This window comes from Furipterus horrens, unplaced genomic scaffold (genome assembly GCF_987537825.1).
Source record: "Furipterus horrens unplaced genomic scaffold, mFurHor1.1.pri manual_scaffold_4, whole genome shotgun sequence".
NCBI classification, from domain to species: Eukaryota; Metazoa; Chordata; class Mammalia; order Chiroptera; family Furipteridae; genus Furipterus; species Furipterus horrens.
The window spans coordinates 196931519-196938552 of NW_028327174.1; the positions used below are offsets into that span (position 1 = coordinate 196931519).

The 7034-nt window shown below is 52.4% G+C and overlaps 1 long non-coding RNA gene across 2 annotated transcripts; it reads right to left on the reverse strand.

The window, feature by feature from the left end:
• Positions 1 to 1158: 1158 nt before the first annotated feature.
• Positions 1159 to 5655, reverse strand: LOC150013726 (uncharacterized). Of its 2 annotated transcripts, none has more exons than XR_016510826.1 (3): positions 4996 to 5655; positions 3298 to 3580; positions 1159 to 1305 (listed from the first exon to the last, which is right to left on the reverse strand). It is a non-coding gene; the product is annotated as an uncharacterized LOC150013726 (long non-coding RNA). The 2 variants fall into 2 exon arrangements; XR_016510825.1 differs by having other exon boundaries at positions 4978 to 5655.
• Between the last annotated feature and the right edge of the window lie 1379 nt (positions 5656 to 7034).

Sequence of the window (7034 nt, forward strand, 5' to 3'; positions counted from 1 at the left end):
CTCTTGTTGCTTTTAAGATTCTCTCTTTATCTTTCACCTCTGGCATTTTAATTATGATGTGTCTTGGTATGGTCCTCCTTGGGTCTAGCTTGTTTGGGACTCTCTGTGCTTCCTGGACTTATATGTCTATTTCTTTGGCCAAATTTGGGGAGGTTTCCTTATTTTTTCACATAAGCTTTGAACTTCTTGCTCTTCCTCTTCTCCTTCTGGCACCCCTATGGTTCGGATATTGGCACGTTTAAAGTTGCCCCAGAGGTTCCTAAGCCTCTCCTCATTTTTTTCAATTCTTGTTTGCTCATTCTGTACTGGTTGGCTGTTTTTTTCTTCCTTATGTTCCCAATCATTGATTTGAACCCCGGTTTCCTTCCCTCCCTTCACCATTGGTTTTGTGTGGATTTTCCTTCATTTCATTTAGCATAGCCTTCACTTCTCCCTGTATGCGTTTGCTGTACTTAAGCATATCTGCCAAGCCTGTGAACATCTTTATTACCAGTGTTTTGAACTTGATGTATGTTAGGTTGGCTATATCCTTGTTGCTTAGTTCTCCCACTGGAATCTTGATCTGTTCCCCATTTTGGGCCATACTTCTCTGTCTCCTCATCTTGACAGGCTCCTATGTTTGTTTGCCTCTGTGCCTTAGGTAGAGTTGTTGCTCCTGTTATGTTGTAAGGGGCAGAGCCGTAGGGATTCGTCAGTATAGGGCGACCCGTTTCAAGACGTTGTGACGCTGTATGTGGGGGAGGGGTTTGAAAGGGAACAATGCCACTTGCTCAGCACTTGCCCCTTTTCCAGGCACTTCTCCCACTTCTCATATGGGACTGGCGCCCCTCTAGCTGTTGCGCTGACTGTCGTTCCCAGAGTGGGTGGGTCTGCAGACATTCTATGACTGTGGAGCCCTTTAAACAAGTGGACTCTGCTGAGAGACTGGCAGTTTCTTCCTCCACCCCAACCCCCACTGGTTTGCACAGTCAGAAGCAATGAGGCTTTATCTTCCCCGGCGCTGGGACTGTGAGCTGCACGGTCTGGTCTGGTGCTGGGAGTGCTCCCCAGGTGTCCCTCCTGACTTTTTAAAATGTGTAACTGTGCTTTCCGCCAGCCTGCCACAGCTGCTGCTGTTGCCGCCACCACACCGTGTCCTCTCCGCCCCTCCTACCTGTCTGGTTGAGTATTTCTTCTTTATAGCTTTGTTTGTTGGACATACGTGCAGCTCGATTTTCTGGAACTTCTGGTTGTCTCTAGTTTTGAGGCAGTTGCATTTCTTCTTAGTTGTGGACGGAGGCACAGTGTGTCTCTCCATGCCTCCATCTTGGCCGGAAGTCCCCGCATTGATTTTAAAGAGAGAGGAGGGGAGAAGAGAAAAATACTGATAGGTTGCCTTCTTGTATGCATCCTGACTGGGGATTGAACCTGCAACCTGGGTATGTGCCCTGACTAGGAATTGAACTCGCTTCAACCAACTGAGCCACACTGACCAGGGTTAATGCTCAGGTTTCACTCAGTCTGTTCAGTATTAAAATTAATGCTATGAGTTGCCTGGAACTGAAAACAGAATACAAATTTTCTTGCCAACTTGAAATTTTCTGTCTCTTGGATGCCTATTATATATGTACCAACTCCACCTTCTCTCCAAGTCAGTGGCTCTGTAGCTTTTCCCAGAGGAAGCTGAGCTAGGGACAGTGTTTAGCAAGGCCTCCCTACAGTGCTGCCTATGAAATGTGTCACAACTGGGTCAGAAGCTCCTCTCGACTGTAAATGTGTCCTCTACCTAGAGATTTAAGCATCCATTGAGGAGCTTTCTCTTCAGGCAAATTATCCCAGAAGCATTCTTTTTCATCTTCTTAGAGTAACAAAATGCAGTGCATTGACTTTTAAAAATTAAAGAGGTTGTGGGGACCCACAAAACACCTCCCAAGTTTTGTGTTAAGATGGAAAGAGCTCTCAGCTCCAAGTCACTGAACCTGTGGTCGACAACGAACAGAAAGCCGTGGTGGTCACATTTCTGTGAACTAGGAATTTAACATATTGCTGCTCAAACCATTACATTTTATGCTCCTGTGAAAAGAGTATCCAATGTGATTTTAAAAAATAGGACCCGTTCACTTCAGCTTTCCTTAGGCCTCCTAATTTGTAGTTTTGAAAAAACTTGTAACCAGAGCGAATGATTCAAATACGCATCTGCTGCCCTGACCGGCGTGGCTGAGTTTGTTCAGTGTCATCCCACAAAGTGAAAGGTCACCGGTTAGATTCCCGGTCAGGGCTCGTGCCTGGGTTGCAGCCCATCCCTGGTTGGGGTGTATTGATGTTTCTCTCCCTTTTTCTCTCCCTCCCTTCCCCTCTCTCTGAAAATAAAATCTTTTTAAAAAATCATAGCTGCTGATGTTTGGATCAATAATTCCTGGCAAATTTAGTGAAGGGGTCTGATTTGACACACTCTGACCAAATGAATATCTGGGAATAGGACCCCTAAATGGTCCATTTTTGAGTACTCTTGGGTGGTCTATAAATCATTGTTTCCTAAACTTTCCTATTGAGTATCACCTGATACTCTTGTTGGTAAATCAGAATCCACAAGGGATGGAACTGGGAATCTTCAAACAAGTCCTCTGGGGGACTTAGTCTCACAGAAATTTGAGAAGCCCCACAAGAGCCAACATTTCACTTAGGAGCCAGTGGCCCAGCCTCCTGGGAGCGTTCATGACCTGCAGACTCATGGTCCCCCCCATGCCCATTGCATCAGAATTTGGGGGGAAGAGCCCAGGACTCTGCATCCCTAGCAAGCTCCCCACCTGACTCTGGTGCAATCCTCCACAGAAGGCGCTCAATTCTCAAAGGCTTGGCTCCTTTTCGCCCAGGGGGAGCAGGCGTGAATGAGGAGGGCCCACAAGCCAATTCAACTTATCCTTTAAAAATAATTTTTTATTTGCTTAAATCCAAGTGTTTCCTGTGCTCATCATCTGTCAGGTTACGTAAAAGCTCTTTCCCAGACCTCAGATTGCTCAACATCTGCAGAGTCTCAGTGTTCAAATTCCTGTATGAAAAATTCGTATTTGTCTAACTTTCCTCATTGTTTTAGCCTTCATAACAGCTGTTTAATTTCTGCTGTTTCGTTTCTATTTGTAACCCATGTCCCATGAAAGATGACAGCATCGGTTTCCCCAGACCATGGCTCCTGACTTAACGTTTGCTCCCCAGGGGCAGCCTGGCCTTCCTCTGCTGCAACTGCGAACCGTTGCTTCATCCCTCCTGTTTCTGGTCCCCTCCGTTGAGGTGTGGATTTTAACTCCTGAATTTGCTTACCTCCCTCGGGCCCTCCTCACTTCTGATCACCAGCAACCCTGGTTTTCTTCTCTTGTGGCCATGAGAGGACAAGTGAGGCTGTGTCTGCTGCGGCCTGGGATGGCAAACGGGGAATGATTTGCCAGCCTGCTGGAGAGGAAGGTGGGAGGAAGCGAGTGCACAGGCAGGTGACAGATGATCGGAAGGGAAGTCAGGGGGGGCACTTCCTGCACCGCAAAGCTGGACCACACCAACGGGCCTGGAGAGGTTCTTCTTTCTCTCCTGGAATCACTCTTGCTCCTTCCTGAAAAGCCACAGATTTTGATTGTTGTGTGGTCATAATGTCGGGTCCAGGAGCCTAAAGATATTCTTTCTAATCTTAACTTTGCCACTAACCAGACCTAAGGCAAGTGACAACTTTGAAGGGCTTTTCCTGAGTTGGGCTATTTTATCACAGTGCCCCCTTTCAGTCTCTGGTCTTATCATAGGTATAATTTACATATATCACCTTGAAATATTTCTCCCGTGCTCACATTCCACTGAGGGGTGTGGCTTCAGTGCCGTGACACCGTGGAGGTGGCCCGAGGACCTGAGTGGTTGCAGCCCCTAATAGAAGAAGCAGGCTGCCCACTGAGCTGACTCAAGGTGGGACATGGGATTCTGGCCGGTGAACACAAATTTAGGCACCAAGCTCTTTTCCAATCTGGTGTAATGAACTTGAACTGTGACTGATAAGGAAATCCTGGAGTGGCACTCCCGTCCAACATCAGCCAGCAGAGCCTCACTGAAGGGCACCCACTGGCCATGCCTCTAGACACCCCGGAAACACGTGAAACAACCTGCAAGCACAGAAATCACTCAACCCATTTTTTTTGTAATCCTCACCAGAGGATGTGTTTGTTATTTTTAGAGAGAGGAAGGTGAGAAGGGAGAAAGAGGAACAACGATGTGAGAGAGAAACATCCATAGGTTGCCTCCTTTACATGCCCAGACGTGGGATCGAACCCACAACCTTGTGGTGCATGGAACAAGGCTCCAGCCAATGGAGCACCAGCCAGGGCTCAACCCATTTTTAACTAAAAGGCTCCGTTGTGAACTTAAATTCTACTATGCTGTGGTCATGAATAACAGCCACAGCGAGATGATTTCTGAAACCTCTACCCTCTGGATTTGGATGCTACAGCCCTTAAGTGCCCCACCCCGTCCTGCCTCTCTTCTTTCCTGCCCCAATCCCTGGATCGCCCAAATTCCAAAGAAAGTCATGCTTTGCCACCTCTAAGCCTTTGAGCCTGGCTCCTCTGGTGTCACTGCCTGCCCCTAACTGCTCCTCGGCCTCACCCGAGGCCCCAGCCTTCCCTCCCTCTTCACCAAGAGGCCCCAGCCCCAGCCCCAGACACTTGTCTACAAAGTAGTCATCTCCCTGGAACCCGTGCTCTCCTTGGGGACTGTTTGACCCCAAATGGCAGGTAGATCTGCACCCACCGGGTAGACTAGGTGATGGAGGCCCTGCGCAGCCCCAGCCCTGCTGCTCCGGGTGTGGGCCTGGGCTTGGGCCCCCTCCCGCACTCCTCTCCCCAGGCGCCGCGCGGCCAGGCCACCACCCTGCCTGGCACCCTGAACCCTGGGGAGGAAGAGGCCAGGTCACCGAGGTCTCCCCTCCCACGCCCCAGCTGATAGAAGGACTGCTAAGGAGCCCCGCACCTGGCACTCGGCACCCACCCTAGTGCCGGTACAGCACACCAGGAGCTCCGGCTGCGTGCCCCGGTCTTTGGGGGCCCAGCCCGGGTCTGCGGACCCTGGGGGCTCAGGCTGGACTCCAGGACGCCTGGTTCTCTGCTTCAGCTTGGTCTTCAAGTCTGGAACACCTGTTGGGGGCCTCAGCAGATCCTGCTGCGCTCCCCCGGCCGGGTGCCGGGTCCCCGGCCTCCAACTGAGCCGCCCCTCTGGTCCACTGGGGCTGCAGGCGGCTCCGGGGTGGGTGGGGGACCAGGGCCGAGGGTCAGGCCCTTCCCCGCCACACTTTGTCGGTCCAGATCCAGGCGCCAGGTGGCCACCTCTTGAAGAGTTGGTAAGGGCCCTCCTGGGCCATCCGGGCCCGCCCCAGGGGCGGAGGATGTGCTGGTGGTGCTTCTCCGGCTTCTGCGCCCCACCCCCCACCAGGCACAGGCTGGGAGGAGGCTCTCTGGTACCCTCCGAGCGAGTGCCCCAATCACACCAGGTGTGGTTGTAGGTCTGTACCGCGCCCCGCCTTTTCCGCAGCACGGTTTAATCCTACTCTGTGAAGTCAGGATTAGTATCCGTATTTATTTGTTTATTTAGGAGGGGTCTCCACCTAGTGTCCTCTGGGAACGCGGGTGCTGGTCCCTGTTCTGCAGGAAATCCTGGGATGCGAACCCACGCCAGCATGCCTGCCTGCCTGCCTTCGGGAGCGAGCTCTTCCCTCCAGGCATCCCGAAGGTGGGGGCGGCGTGAGGGGGCTGTGGCTGGAATGTGCTGTCTCCTGGACTGAGGTCTGGGCTATCCCGGGTCCCTGCAGGCTTTGCTTTTCTGTTCCTTGGGTGACATCTTGTGGCCAAGACAGGTACTAACCATTGGCTAGGGAAAGGCTTCTCTGGAGGAGGGGTCAGGATATCCAGAAGAGAGGGAGGCTCCTGGACATGGAAGTACCAACCAACCCCCCTTAAGTTAGCCTTGCACTGAACTGTTTACTAGGTCAGCTCTAGATGGACCCCCAAACTCATCCACGTGCCCTGCCCTAGACACACAAACACACCAGGTTCCTCTTTGCCCACCCGTGAGGTAGCAGACCAATGACAAGGTGATTCTGACCCTTTACAAACGAGCCCGGAGTTGCACAGCCAATGAGTGGCTGAGACGGGGCTCGGCATGTCTCTGACCCGAGGAAGCCAGGCTGGGTACAGCACCCCCTTCCCTAGGGAGGGGCTACCAAGGGTAAAAGTCACAGTCATGCCTTGAGTCCTGAGGCCATTTCCACGTGCCAGGCACAGAGCTGAGTACTTTACACACATGACCTCACAGGATCTTCACCTGTGAGCTGGGTAGCAGGATGTGTTCCATTTCACAGAGGAGGAATCTGAGGCTCGGAGAGGGGAAGTGGTTTATCCACAGCCAAACAGAAAATACACGGTAGAACCAGGATCTGATCCAGGGCTGGAAGGAGATGGGACCTTCTTTTTAGTTGCAATGGGACTCTGTTTGCCCCTCTACGAAGTGTCAGCCCCATGGGGTTGAGGGGGATCGTGGGAGTGGGAGGAGCTTTGCAAACTGTAGAGGACAGAGCCCCTGACGGTTCCTTCTTCTGGCCCTGGCAGGCACTTCCTCTAGTGACGTAAGCCCCTTGAGGGCGGGGCCGGACACCAGTGTCCTCCCCAGTGCCCAGCATGGAACCTGGCGCATATTGGGCATCAGCAGATTGGCCTGACTTTGAGTCTCGGGGGTAGGGAAAGCCCACTTCCCCACTCCCCCACCACTGCCCAGGCCCACTTCCCGGTGTTATGGCCCCAGAGAGGATAGACGGGCTGTCTGCCCCTCCTGATCCACCTCGTTCAGAAGGGGTGACCTTCTCCTCCTCTGTTGTAACAGGCTGGCACCTGGGCTCCCCCGGGCGCTGCCAGGGGCAGAGGGCCTGGTTCCTGGAGCTCCCGCCCAGACCCCACAAGAACGCAGCAGGGCAGGCGGAATATAAATGCGGCTGCGAACGCAGAGGAACAGATGAGAGGGAGAGCCTCCAGGTGACT